General features: G+C 41.0%; 1 long non-coding RNA gene across 1 annotated transcript in view; it reads left to right on the forward strand.

The window, feature by feature from the left end:
• The first annotated feature begins 8213 nt into the window (after positions 1-8213).
• Positions 8214-14166, forward strand: part of LOC114066343 — a 57558-nt gene continuing 51605 nt past the window's right edge. Inside the window, exon 1 of the long non-coding RNA XR_003573166.1 lies at positions 8214-8263. This is a non-coding gene — a long non-coding RNA (uncharacterized LOC114066343). The remainder of the gene's footprint in view (positions 8264-14166) is intronic.

The raw sequence follows: 14166 nt of genomic DNA on the forward strand, positions 1-14166 counted from the left end.
AAGTCATTGTTCCCTACTTCTTGGGCTCCTTCAAAATGTAATTTAGAATTGCAATTCACCTAGCAAAAAATTAGTATTAAGGAGCTTAGGAATTTCCCCTTGCCTGTGCAGGTGTTTTTAGAGTGGGAAACCTTCAATTGTCCTGTAATATGAACCACTCACATCCAACTGCTCGTAGTTTTGCATCTATATTCTGTTGTTCTTCTAAAGAGATTTATAAATGGCTACTGGTTTAGGACACAAAACTGTTTATTCTTTTTTATCTTAAGATATTTTTTCTATGAACTAAATTAACTTTATAGAAATTATTTTCTACTTCACTTCTGAAGGAAGCCTTTAAAACAATGAAGAAAAATATTCCTTCTGTTCTGTGCTAGACCCTTGAATATTGTATTTCCTACTGATCTTGCCCTCTTATATTGAAAATGCAGGTGGATGAGAGCATAGCTAGTGACTGTAGTATATCAGATTTTTGGTATATGAAATCAAATGAACATAGTATCCAGACAACAGTGACACAATGTCAAATAAATTCTGTGTATTCAAAACAATCTGTATACTGCAGGTAACAATCCTGAGGCAGATTAAAAAAAAAAGTGCCATGCTTTTTACATGGAATTGTTAAAGTTTTGCTGGCGGAGATTTTAAAATAAAGCCAAATGACCCTTATTTCAATGTAATTATTTAGTTTCTGGGGAGAGAAACAACATGTTTGTATTTTGGAGTATTTCTACCTGATTTCTCTCCTTTTTCTCTCGTGTACAAAAGGAGGGTGAAATCTGGGATTTCTGTTCTGAGGAAGCACCCAGTTTGCAGTTGTGAAAACAGTACAGATGTGTGAAAGTGCTTTATTCCCTTTGTCTTCTAAGATTATAAAAATATTTTCCTGCATATTTAAATGACAGAGAATAAAACCTCTATAATAACTGGAGGGGTTCTCTATTTTTATTTTTTTTTCAACACATAAAGAAATGTAAGCTCTTGATCTACTTCTCCCTCCTGCAGGAAGCACTTGGACTTCTAGCACCTCTCATTCTTCTAGGTCAGTATTGTTATGAGCGTCCATCATTGTAAACACCATCCACTAGAAGACTAAAACTTCGTGTTTATTACTCATCACAGTTTTGCTTACAGCTGAAGTAGTTTATTAATTCACATGAACAAAACAAGACTAAGGCTCTGTCCCATGACCTAGCAGAGCATTTCTTGCTGTCTCAGGTAGTGCTGTAAAGGAGACTGTTGTGAATACGATCTCATCTAAAATCCAGGCTGCCATAAAGGAGGTAGCTGGAAGCATTTTCAGGACACCATAGTTCCTGGTATTCACCCATAGAAATGCAATAAAATATTTTTAAATACATATGAATCTTCCAAAACTTTGGAAATTGGAGCAGCTTGCTTTGAGAGTATCCATAAATTAAGTATCTCTCAGACCTGCAAACCACATCTGTTGCCAGAGCTTAATCCCAAATACTAAAAATGCAGAAAAAGCTGGCTCATAAACGGTGCAGGGCTACTCTTAGGTGCAGATAGATCATCTCCTTTTGCAAAGTCCCCGACAAATCCCCAACATTTTCAATATGCAAAATCAACTTGCAGCTGCATAACTGCTACAAAGGGGATTTCTGCATTGCAAAAAGATGGTTTCCTTGGTGGTGTTGGTTTATCTACATCAAGGGCTTCACAGGCAATTTGGAATTTCATCTCACTGGGCAAGGCTCTGAATGAGCTACCAGCCTTGGCTCCCTGGTAGTCAAGAGTTGCGAGTGTCTTAGGTTCAGAGAAATGGTCATCACATGGTGCAATTTCTTAGAAATATATAAATATATATATATATATATGTACATCCCTTAAGCTTGCATTTCCTTAGGAAAGCAGGCACATGCACACCTCACCCCCACAGGTGCACACAGATACAGATGGGCATTTTGTAGATTGATTTAAGAATCAGTTTGACAAGTTTAATAAACTGTACTGATCCCTCGGGTGCTGTTTTGTCCTGTGGCACACTTATATAAGCTGCGCTGGTAAATGACTTTCGGAACTGAACATGTGTGGTTGGTGTAATACTTTCAACATATGTATTACTGCAAATCTCTACTTCTTTACATGGTAACCAGACTTGTGGGTTTGGGAGTACTTTTGCATAACTTCTATTCATGGAGCTGAAAATCTCTCCTCTTTCTGCATAATCAAGGTTTGACCATTAAAATGAGAACCCAACAAAGAAGGTCAGCTTTTAACAGCCATCCATTATATGAAATGTCCTAATGTTGTTTCCTATTCCCTCCCTAGATAACCATGATGAATTTTTAAGTACTTTTTGTCTATCAGTTAACTCATGTTTCATCATATAATTTGTGTCTGTATTCAGGTATTTTGAAAGTTGACTTCTTGATTGCTTTTGGGTCATTTACTCTATGTAAGGAAATGAGGGTCAGACTTTTCCACTTGTTTCTCAAGAGTAAGCTCATTCTTCTGTTGCTGCCAGACTGTTTATCCTGTGCTTGGTAGGACCAAGTTAGACTGTTCAACTAATGTTTAGTTCCTCTGATCCTTCCAGCAAGTGAAATGTGCAATTCCTCAAGTATTCAGTAAGATAACATTATGAAATCATGTATTATTTTTTTACCAGCCAGCAGATAAAATGACAGCTCTCCTTGTGCTCTGGAAGTCATTGTGGTGGCCTCTTTTACAAGTTTTGTCAGCTTAAGTAAAACAAATACCCTACTCATTTGCCCGAGGTCACAAAATAACAACCAGGCATTTAGTGTTGTTATAGGGAACCATAATTATTATCAATTACCAAGTATGCAAACGTATTTTGTTTACTCAATGGATTTAGTCCTATTTTCATTCCAGTCTAATTAGAAAGCTACACGGTAATCTCCAGCCTCAGGCTTTTCCTACCCATCCTTGACTTATCCCTTCAAAATAAACAAAGAGCTGCCACAGCCACAGCAAAGCACCAAAAGGAGGCCTCATACACAGTGACACAGCATTAAGAGATGAGGTGGGTTTTTTTAACAATTTCCTTTTATTTTTCTTTGAAAAACTGTTTACTAACTACTAGCTTCAATGGGAAGATTTAACTTTGAAATTTAATTTTAGTATTTCTATACAAAGTTAATATTTTCTTTCATATATGGTGGGAGAAGAAGAAAACTTGAAGCAAAGATTCATTAGTTGACTATATCATGAAAAATAAAATAAATTCTTTGAATATAAAGTACTGAAGCAGGTATCTGAATGAGGTTATGGGCTCTCCTTACTTGTATGCCTCCGAGAGCATGTTAGATAAACATGTATTGGTGTCAGCTCACAGATTTCAGACCCTGCCTCTGGGCAGAAAATGATAGCAGCTGATCTCATGAGGTCTCTTTCAGCCCTAGTTTCCTAAGATTAATTTCCAGTTATACAGGAGGCTGAGCAGTGTGAGTCACTGAACTTAATCCACTACTTCTGGAAATCAGGGTGCCCACCGAAAGGTACGAACAGACCCTCCATTTGAGAACGTGCTGCTGTGGGAGGAGGTAGACCTGGAGATGAGAAGCCACTGGCAGAACCTCCCCAAGGTGGAAGCTGTGAGCAATGCTATTCACAGTGGGTCTTCCCCCTGGCCTCTGTCGGGGTATTAGGGCAAGGGTTCAAAGGGAGTCTGCCCACTCTTCCCTAGGGAAAACAAAGAACTGGCTGGTCCTAAGGTTTGGGTTTCTTTCTCCCTGCTGGGACTTGGTGGATATCTCTGAATGTTTGTTATTCTATCCCAGTTTAAGTGAAGGAGCAGAGTGGAGTAAGTCCATGTAAGTGAGAGTGTGGGAGGACCCTCCTGGATAACAGAACTGGCCTCCTAGGAGTTTGAGAAACTAAGGTCAAGCACAAATTTGTTTCACATCAGACAAGGAAACATTTGAGCTCTCTCTTCTGGTGTCTGAGAAATAAGATTTAGCCATTGGCCCTCTTTATAAAAGAGCAGTATAGTCCTCGTAGCCTCTTCTTGTGGCATGTGGTTGTTGTGAAAAAGACTGATGTAAGAACATGTATTAGGCACAAAAATCCTAATAAGATGTAAGAACATGTATTAGGCACAAAAATCCTAATAAGCAATTTCGAGCTAAATGAAAGAGAAAACACAGTTCAGTGTCTTCAGGCTGAGGTTCTCAGGCTGCAAACCACAGACTTTATGCAGAACATGGCAATCAGGCACCAAAACCACCCCCACAAATCTCATCCCATCAAACTGGGGTGTGTTTATGTTTATAATTATGGCTATATTTATATTTTAGATGTAAACACAAACAAACCTCTTTGGCAAAAGAAAACATCTCATTGCACAAACAACACTTCTGTCAGGAAGAAAGGGCCCCATACTATAGAGATGGTCACACCACCTGATGTGCAGCCAGGAGGTATTTGATACCACAGCAGTGATGCTCCTGTGAGATTTTGGGTAGTTTTAGGTAGATTAGATTTTGAGTAGTTTAGAAGTTTCAAGCTTCAGTGAAGGGCAAATGGGCTCTCATATACATGTCCTCATGTTCACTGTTGTGTGCGTGACAGCACATGTGTCTTAGTTGCAGGATGGATGTGTTTTATGGGAGAAGCCAGAGTGTCTCATGTCTACTGACAAGGTTATGTAGCCAGACTCTGGCAAACAGTCAGACTCTGTCTCTCTCTATCATGTTAGTATTTCCACTCAGGGATATACAGTGGCTTTAGGACCTCAGGAAGACATGTTTGTGCAAATTACCAAGCAATTCAATGATATGTGCATTCCAAGGGCTCATAAGTCAGGCAGAAAAAAAACCCAACTCAACAAATTGCTCAAAGGAACTTGTTTAGGGTAGCAATTTCCTTGCCATATTTTAGCTCTCTGTCTCCAGCTATTCAGGCTGTCTAAAATAAATCACTGTCTTTTTTCCTTCTTCTTTTTTCCTGAACAACGGGTGAAGTGTGATCAGTTTGTTTGTGTTCTTTTTTTGTTGCTGTTTTTAATTAATTCTCCTTCTCCCTAAATCCAACCAAAACCTGTGACTGTTTCTGTTGACAGCTCTGCTCTAAGTCCTTAACATGCAAAAACTTTCAACCAGCTTAAAGTACTATTTTAACCAGGAGAAGACAAAATAGCTTAGCTGTTTTACCCACCACTGGAATGTAACACAAGCCATGCAGACAAGCCAGGCCTCACATATTAAAAAACATCAATAAGAAGTAAGATCCATTCTGCCTTTAGAAGCTATGGATTTCATCCTATGCTGGAAGGATGTTTAGTTCAGACTCCTGTTAGGTGGCCTCATCCCAGACAGTGGTGAGTCCATAGAAAATCATAACCAGTTGTGGGTTGTGTTTTATTTTTACCAAAGCTGTATATATTTCCCTTTGAAGGTTGGTGAGGAGCACGCTTTATTATGCATGGTGTTAACAGCAGTTCAAAATTTTAACTCATTTTTCATATTAAAATAAGAAATAGTGTCCATGAGAGCTTCAGGCCAGCTTTTTAGCTACAAGCTGCAACTCTTTTTATCTCAAATGAAATAAAGGCACTGCTTGGGAGCAGGAGACCAAAAAGATGTTTCTAAGCTAAAAGGCAGACAGAATAAGCTTGGCTTGTCACCAAGTTGCACTGAATTTGACAAATGAAATTTCATTAGAAGTGCAGGGGCGGTTGTGAAACTGCCAGTAAATAACTGTCTCCCCAGAGTCTCACACTTTTTCCAGAGGCTATTTTCTCTTTGGACTCTATTCTGTCATGGACAGTATTTTAAAAGCAAAAACCAGAGCTAAGCATCAGCATTAGAAGTTAGTAGATAAAAAAGGTCAAATGTATTTCTTCCAGGAGCTACTGGAATTTGTGCCATTGTTTTATCTTTTCTTTCTCCCTTACACTTTCTCTCACAGTTGTTACCACTAATGGGTCCAAGCCAAGGCCATGAATCTAGACAAACTTGGGAATGATTTCAGAGCTAAACTCTATAGCTGACCACTTTCTCTCCAATGACCCACAGCAAAACCCAAATCTGTCACCCTGTACTCTGAAAGGCTTGGAGCTGTTTCAGACCTGAATCTGAACTTCATGGCTGATGACCATCTCTAGTCATCATCTTTCAGTAATCCAAAATATAAATGCACATCATCATTCATCCCACCAAACCACATCTGTGCACGAAGCTACTTTTACCCTCTCAAGGCATTACAAAACCATGAAGTATCTCTCTTGGCTGTTACCAAGCAAAAGAAAAGGGTTCTTTGTCTTATTTCTCGCTGCTTCTGTAAGGGAGGCTCTCTACCCTTTTGGGCTCAGGGATGTAAGGCACTTAATTTCCAAGCAGGAGGCTCTATCATGACAGTGTGTGTTTTCTGTAAGGATTAGCTGTTGAATTTATTCTTCTGTACCATCTCTTCACTGCTCCTAGGCCAGAAGGTTGGCAGAGATGGCCTTGACGACGCAGCTTCTTTTGCTCTGAATCTGAGGCAAGAGGTCCAGTGATCGTCCAAAGTGTGGGAACGCAGCTTTCCTGCGTGGACGCTGTCACTTGTGAGTGACCGAGACTGGCCGAGGGACCACCTGAGCTGTTTCCACAGGAGGGTCCCCACTCAGCGACACAGTCTGTATCTCTTACAAATGGTGCTCCAAAGGACGCCCTACTTCTGAAAACACATCTGTCTCTCTGTGTTGTTAGATGCAATTTTGATCATGCTAGAGGTGTTTTGTAAGTGAACTCATTTCTTCCCTGCATGCAAGGGAAGAGCCAGCTTTTCTTGGTAAAAGGTAAAACCAGGTGTATGAACCCCCCTGTTTCTGAAGTGCAGCAGTGTCCTAAAAGGGCCAAGAGATGAAAAAGGAAGTGTCCTCCAATTAATTTTTTCTAGTTTTCTTTTGAAAAACTTGACACCATGTGTTTTGGGCAAAATTAATACCTGCTGCTGTCAGAAGAGCAGAGCTGGCATTTCAGGTCCTTAATTTGGTTGCTAGTTTAATTTGCTGGGAAACAAGTCCTGCGCATCACATGCTTCAGCTGATAAAATCAGCAGAACTTTACTACCTTCCCTCATCAGCCCATGTCACTGATGTAAATGGAAGTCATTATCATGACAGTTTATAGGAAGAGGATTTAGAGTACTGAGATAATAGAACACTAGTCTTGGCTTTTCCAAGTTTCTTAAGGCTATAAATGCTTTCAGAACTAATGTGAAGAGCATATTTCCAGTGCAGATGAAGCTGAAGGACTCAATTTTTTGGTACAACTTCTGTTTTTTAGAATCTTAATTAGAACTTTTAAAAATCACTGATAACCTAAACGTCATACTACTGCTTTTAGCAGAGGTAATCCTACGTGACTTTCCACAAATCCCTTTTAATTAGCCTCTTTCCCAGGGTGTGCCATGCCAGCAGATGAATAATGCATTAATCTTACTGTATTTGCAGCTGATTCTTTATTCTTTCTCTACAGATGGAGTTTTACTTTGAGGCCTCATGAAGTTACAGCTCACAATCATCCACTGTAAAACCCATTCTCACTCTTAAGAGTCCAGTCACATTTTGTGAGGACAGGGGGCATGATCTAAAATAAAATGTTGCAGATGATATTGCACAAAACATCACATGCGATTGCACGCAACATACACCGCGCTGCCAGCAGTCCTGCTGCTTGAGACCAAAAACTGTCTCTCATGAAATCTGAATTTACAAGTTGATTGTAGTGCTATTGAACATGCTAACAACTGCCATACCGCTGTACGAGCTCACCCAGGAGGCAGTGCTAACAGATCCATGAATGATACCAAACGGTGTAGATTGCGACATCAGATAGACTTTTTAGCCTTGAGAATTAAGAATTTATTTATGGCACTTATTATTGAGAAATAATACAAAATTGGTCACATGAGAAAAAAAAATTCCCATTGTCGCACTTGATGTTCACCATTGTTCTGGATAGAAGATAGCTGTGTGCAAGAAAACTTGGGGACATTTAGCCAACTAGATTTGCTAGAAAACATGCCCTGCATAATTTGCACCCACTGAAAATTTGATCCGAGTTTGGGTCATCGGTCAGATGTTAGACTGAAATGTAACATAACTTTAGGGAGGATCAGCAGAATATTAAGCTTTTTGTTTAAAATATTACTGTCTATGTTCTGTGTCAACTACATCAGCTGCTATATATGGCACTATGAAATGCCTTTTGCAACTGATCTCAGTAACATTTTCCCTGAAACATTTTCCCTGAAACTTTCTGTTGTGAGGGGAAAGGTAATGAAATAAGTAATTACACTTTTACTGTCTTTGGGCGTTATGAAAGTATGGTCATGGGGAGTGAGGATGGCAAGGTTCCGGGCAGCAATTGGTCACATGGACCATGGGGAGCCTGGAAGGACAATGATCAATCTCTTTGTTCGAGTTTATCTGTCCCAGTGGTAATCTGAGTACCAGCACATATTTGATGGCTTTATAGTGAGCATGGGTTAGAAGCCACTTGAAGGGCTATAAATTTTCAGATCTGAGGAGTCCATTCCAACTCAGCATATTCTATCATTTGGTGATATTCTATATAACTGGTGGAGGTAGGGGAGAAACTTCTCCTTTGGGGAACCTGCTAAGTTATTTGCATCTTAGCAAAGCAGCTGTTTTTACATGGATTAGATGGACAGGTAGTTTTTTTTCAAATATGGTTCCTATGTACTCCAGCTGTCAGGCTGGGTAGGGAAGCTCTGTCAGATGGTGAAAGCACACTGTGAAAGAGATGTGGTAGTAACTACTTACAATAGCTCTATAGATACTGTATAGCTATTGCTGAGAATCAGGTCCTACAAGACCCTACCAGCGCTGTCATTTGCTGAAGTCCATGTAAACGGAGGGTATGCTGTACCTGGCAGAATGGGAACCTGGGGCACCTGTCCTTTGAGTAGCAAAGGGGAAAAGTCAGGGAGCAGGGAGATCTGATGCCAAAAAATCTGACACAAGCTCCAGAGAAGATCTTCAGCTGTGGTATTTTGCATTGTTTCCTGCCACATTCTGGGGGCCAGAAAAGATTTCTGAAGATATCTGCTTGATAGAACACCCATTGCTTGTTTTAATTAGCTTGGTCTCATTTTTAATAGGCACCAGCTGAAATTTTTGAGTGGGATTTTGCATGCATTTCAGCGTTAATGCAGAAAGATGGGCCTGACGAAGTTCAAGCTTGCATCCCAGATATTGCAGGTGTAGTTCCACGAATCTGGTCTGGTACAGCATACGGGGAGCGGCAAGACCCAGCCAAATTAAACTGTGTGGGTTGGCACTGTCTTTCGTGTTTCGCTTGAAAGACTTAAAACATTTAAAAGCCATTTAGATTTCTTTTTGCTCATCTCTATTTAAAGCTGCTGAGACCTTCTGTGGAAAGCAAGTAAGTATTGCCTGGAGTGGATAGCTTTTCTATTAAGAGAGAGTTAAAACATGTCAGCAATCTTTGACTGATAACAAACAAATCAAGCTCTACTTATGTTCCCTCACACAGAGCCTTTAAGACTTATTGACATGCCTGGAGTTGAAAAAAGCCAAAAAATGAGCTGTGATAATGGCTTGTAAACACAGAGTGTGGCCACACCTTGTAGTGTCTGCAGCTTAAGGGAACAGATCTGCCAACCTAGACCTGTCCCTAAATGCCAGGAAACAAATCACTGGTAATAAAACACAATGGCTGTTCTCCATCTGCAATCAATTTCTGTTTAACTAATGATGTTAAGTGGAAAATAGCCACAGTCATCTCTTATTAGGTTCTTGAATAAACAATGGCTGTAGCTCAAGTGCTTCATTAACAGGGAGGGAAGCAGTCAGCAGTACGTTTTCCAGGTGTCTGTAGCTGCTAGGGTTTATATAGCTGTGGGCAGGCAGGCATGGTTCAGGTTACTGTCATCATCCTTTGTGCGATGAAGGGAAGCGTGCCTCCGTTTACTGCTCGGCTGGATAAGTAGATGTGCTTGTAACCACAAGGTAAGCTCTGCAACCCAGTGAGGAGACTAAAACCTTCTGCTATTTGTAAATGGCTTTGGGCTTAACAGTGAAAGAAGTCCAGTGGGGTCTGGGAGAAGTTCTGGGGCTCTGGGAGGAAATTACTGAGCTACGTTTATCTCTAGGCTCTCATACAAAAAGCCTGAGACAAGCCACTTTTATGTGTTTCCTATCTCACCTTGGGCAGGCTTGGGATGCCGCTGCTGGTGGCATTGCAGTCCCCCCGAGCAGGCCAGCTGCATATGGCTAGGACGTTTTTTCAGGTTCAATAGCAGAAAGAGGTTCAAGATGTAATGTTGGGATCAGGGCCAAAGGCAAAAGTTTTCTAAAGCTGAAGTTGATGATATGACTGATTTGTCTTGCCAAAAGCCATACACAGATAAGACCTCTCAACTTTTCTAGGTTTAAGGTTATTCACTCCTTAAGTTATTTTTTTTGTGCCATCTATAAGTTACAGAACCCAGCTCCCTTAAAGTGGAAATTCTGTGCTATGTATGCATGCAGGGCTTGGCTGTTCCCTTACATCAAAATGCCATGCCAAATAAATAATCATGAGCATACGGAAATGTCATGAATGAGAGAAGGGAGAAAAAAAATAAAATTAAACAAGGCTCCTTAAAAATATTCTGGGAAATGAACAGACATGGTGAGCAAAGACAGTATAATTTGTAGGTCAATGAGTGAATCTGTTCTTTAGTGGCATTCTAATGCTGCCAATAAGGAATGCATATATTCATGGGACTTGGGTAGATGCTAGAGCCTCTTGCTTTAGTATTAAAGCAAATAAAGCTTTAAGGTGCTTTCAGCGAGCCCCTTCACTTCTTGCCTGCTCTTTGTTACTTTAAAAAAAAACAAAACAAAACAAAAAACCAAGAAAAAACAAAACAGGAGAATTTCTAGAGAAAAATATTTATGTTCATTTGGGGCAACCCAAAGCCTTTCATTTGTTTTTGTTGTGAAAGGCACATGTTTACCCTGGGTCTGAGCCCAGCCTGCAGGTGCGGTGGCTGGTCCTGTCTCCCTGCATGCGCCAGCTCACGTTCGGGCGCCTCTCAGGGTGGCCCTCGGGGTGTCCTGTCTTGCTGCGCTCCGCTGAACTGTTTGCACTGCTGAGTGTGTTGTAGAGCCGCCTTTCTTGTGAAAATCTGAGTTTTTCAGGCTTAGGTTACATTAGAGAAACTGTGAAAGGAAGGTGCTTTTTGTTTTGGTTTTCTCTTAGTGCTTTTCAGACCTAATGGCTTCAGGCAGTTCAAAACTGAGAAAAGCAAAAGGGGTTTTTCCCGGGTTTCTCTCTGGTGTTCTGACTGCTTCTGACCATCAAAGCATTGGTTCCAAGCATTTAATGTTGGCCCTAATCTATTCCAGCCCTTTGCTACTTTGGATACCCCCCATCTCCAGTGGAATAGTAACGGTGCTCATGCAATTGGGGTTTAGGTAAAATAGCTATCAAAAAAAATAGGCTATATACTGGTTCAAAGACTGTTTACTTTGGTTGTTTCTTAGGTGAATCCTAGTGATCCCAATACACAATTTGGTAACCTCCCACAAAAGTGAAACAAAACAACTAGAGACTGTCTTTAATTTCCCAAGGTAATATTAAAAAAATTTATGAGGAGTCACTGGAAGAGCCCAGCCCTTAAATATCAGGTTGCTCAACAGCTGATAACCATGTCATCTAGATGCCTGCTCTCCCTTCTGCACTTATCCTTGATAATTCAGTGGTACCTTCTCCAGTTGGTCAAGGATGTGTTAATCCATAATGTAAGCTTCAGCTAAATCTCTGTATCTCTGTTTCTCTTAACTCTCCAGTTGGCTGGAGGTGGAGATGTGCCTCACTTGCATTTTGTCATACTTGGAAAGGAGGGAGGACTAAAGCTGGCTTTAAACCTGTACCTGGCTGCAGTCTAGGAGTTACTGGGTTGGATGCAGGCATAAAACAGAGCAGGTTTAGGCTTTTTTCCACACTTCGTTTTGTCTGCCAGCATCCCCTGAGGACTGCTCTATTTTGCATGAGGATTATCAGGGGATCGACTTTGCGCTTATGAGTTGTCCCTGAGGCCTTACTGCTGTGTTAAAGAACCGCAAATGAAGGAGCTGCTCCCAAGGCCAGGCTTCCCTTAGATAAACTGTGGTGAATGCATGTTGATGAAGCAGTTACTTGCACAGCACATGGGAAGCAAATGGAAAGAATATAAAACTCCCTATATAACTTATATATTTTCTGCCCCCACTGCTAAGTTAGTCTAAAGCTCTTTATTTTTTTCCTTAAAAATAAATAAATACAAAATCTAAGTACTTGGTATTTTCTTCAAGATCCATTACAAGGTACTCTGTTTTTCTTGCTACTTCACTGGACGCGATATCTAAATTTCTCTACAGTGATTCTTAATCTAACGATCTGTGCACAACGTCTCTGTAATTGGGTATATTTCAGGCAGTAGCTACTTCAGGCCTTTATCTTTCTTTATTTCAAAGGAGATGAAAACAAACTATCTCTGTCAACTGGAGGTAGAGTTTGTAGATGGAAAATGAATGAAAGTATTATTAATGGCATGATATGTAATCCCCAAAACCCAGGCTGGGAGAACTGCTGCTCATCTGAGACGAGTTTTAAAACCTTTAAGGCAGCTTGCTTTCCTTGTAAACTTAGGAATTGGGTATAAATACGTTTTACTGCACCTTAAAGTACAAAACAAAACAGATGGTTGAAAGGTACTGTGCTCTCTTGTTAACTCTCACCCTCTTTACAGGGACTTCTAACTTTCCCACTCTTAAGGTCTGAGTCTTAATAAAGGTGTTGACTGCAGTTTTCCTCTTTCCTTGGCAAGGGGCCTCTCCCCTTGCTAGCCTTTGGTCAGAAGGCTACTGAAGCCTGATTCAGGACTTTCTGAATGCCAAACCTGTGATTAGGTGTTGTCTGGAAACCCTACCAATTATGCAGGGTGTATCTCTTCAGCTGGAAGCCAAGGATCTAGTGCAGAAGGTCGGGGCCTGGGCATGAGTTGCTGGACAAGTGTCACAGAGCAGCTCAGTTTACTGTAGTGCAAAGCACCAGGGAATGTGGATAGAGAATCCAAGATGGTATGTCGGGAGAGGATATCCTCAGGCATGGCATGTTGTGTGCCAACCAGGTGGATAGGTTTTGTTGTCTGAACTGCAGAAGCAGGCAAAGCACTTAGGACTGAGTTAAAAAAAAAAAAAAAAAAACCACACATATTTTTCTTTAAAAAAAAAAAATTAAAAATTGAATGTTGGAATTCTTGCAAGCTGTGGGAGCTCAAGGGTCATCGTGGAAACCAGCACATATTCTTGGTCTTGTACTCCAGAAAATGTAAGCTGGCAGTGCTGGGCAGTGGAAGGCTCATATGGATAAAAAAAATTAATACTGTGTACTCTGAGGGGCTGCTTGTCAGGAGGGTGGTGCTTGATTCAAATATAACTCGACTGGGGGGTCATCTGAGCCTGCAGACTTGTTTTAGCTTGTTGCTAACTTCTGTGTATTATTTCTGCCATCTGCCTCCAGATAAGCAGCTAAGAGGACAACAGTTTAGTTATGCAGCTCTCCTGAATCCAAGTGTGGACTGGCTTGTGCACAGAGAGGAAAATGTTGCCCTTGCCCCACTACTGTGCAGGCAGAGCTTAGTTGTCTGTTTTTTGGAAGATGCTAGTGTTAGGTACAAGTTACATTTCTCTGGGCAGGAGGGCTGAAATGTATCCTGCCTAGCTGAGACGCTGAGAGTGAAGTGTCTTCAGGAGCTTATTGAGTCTAACACCAGACTGGAGACAAGAACCTAGTCCCCTTGTCTTTGTTAGGTGAGGTTAGGATGCTAATGCCTCAGATCCTTGGGTGCAGGGCTGGCTGGAGAAATAAAACCCTGTAGCACTACCATCTGTAAATCCCAAATATGCAGTTGGGGGATATGGTGGGAGGGGACATCTGCATGGGTGGACACCGAGATAAATGTGATTGCCCCATTTCCACGGACTGAGGATGGAGTGACTTCTTTTCCATCAGGGTGACTTGGCATTTTGGGAAAGGTGCAGGGAGGTGGTTTTGGTCAGTTTCTGATAGCAAGAAAAAAGCTGTATCTGAATGCTGCTATCTCTTACCAGGCACACTCCAGATGCAAGCAAGCCAAGGTTCCTTATTTGACCTCAACTTATACCTTCCTAGAGAG

This window comes from Empidonax traillii, unplaced genomic scaffold (assembly GCF_003031625.1).
Source record: "Empidonax traillii isolate 1590-97213 ecotype Southwest subspecies unplaced genomic scaffold, ASM303162v1 scaffold758:size305278, whole genome shotgun sequence".
NCBI classification, from domain to species: Eukaryota; Metazoa; Chordata; class Aves; order Passeriformes; family Tyrannidae; genus Empidonax; species Empidonax traillii.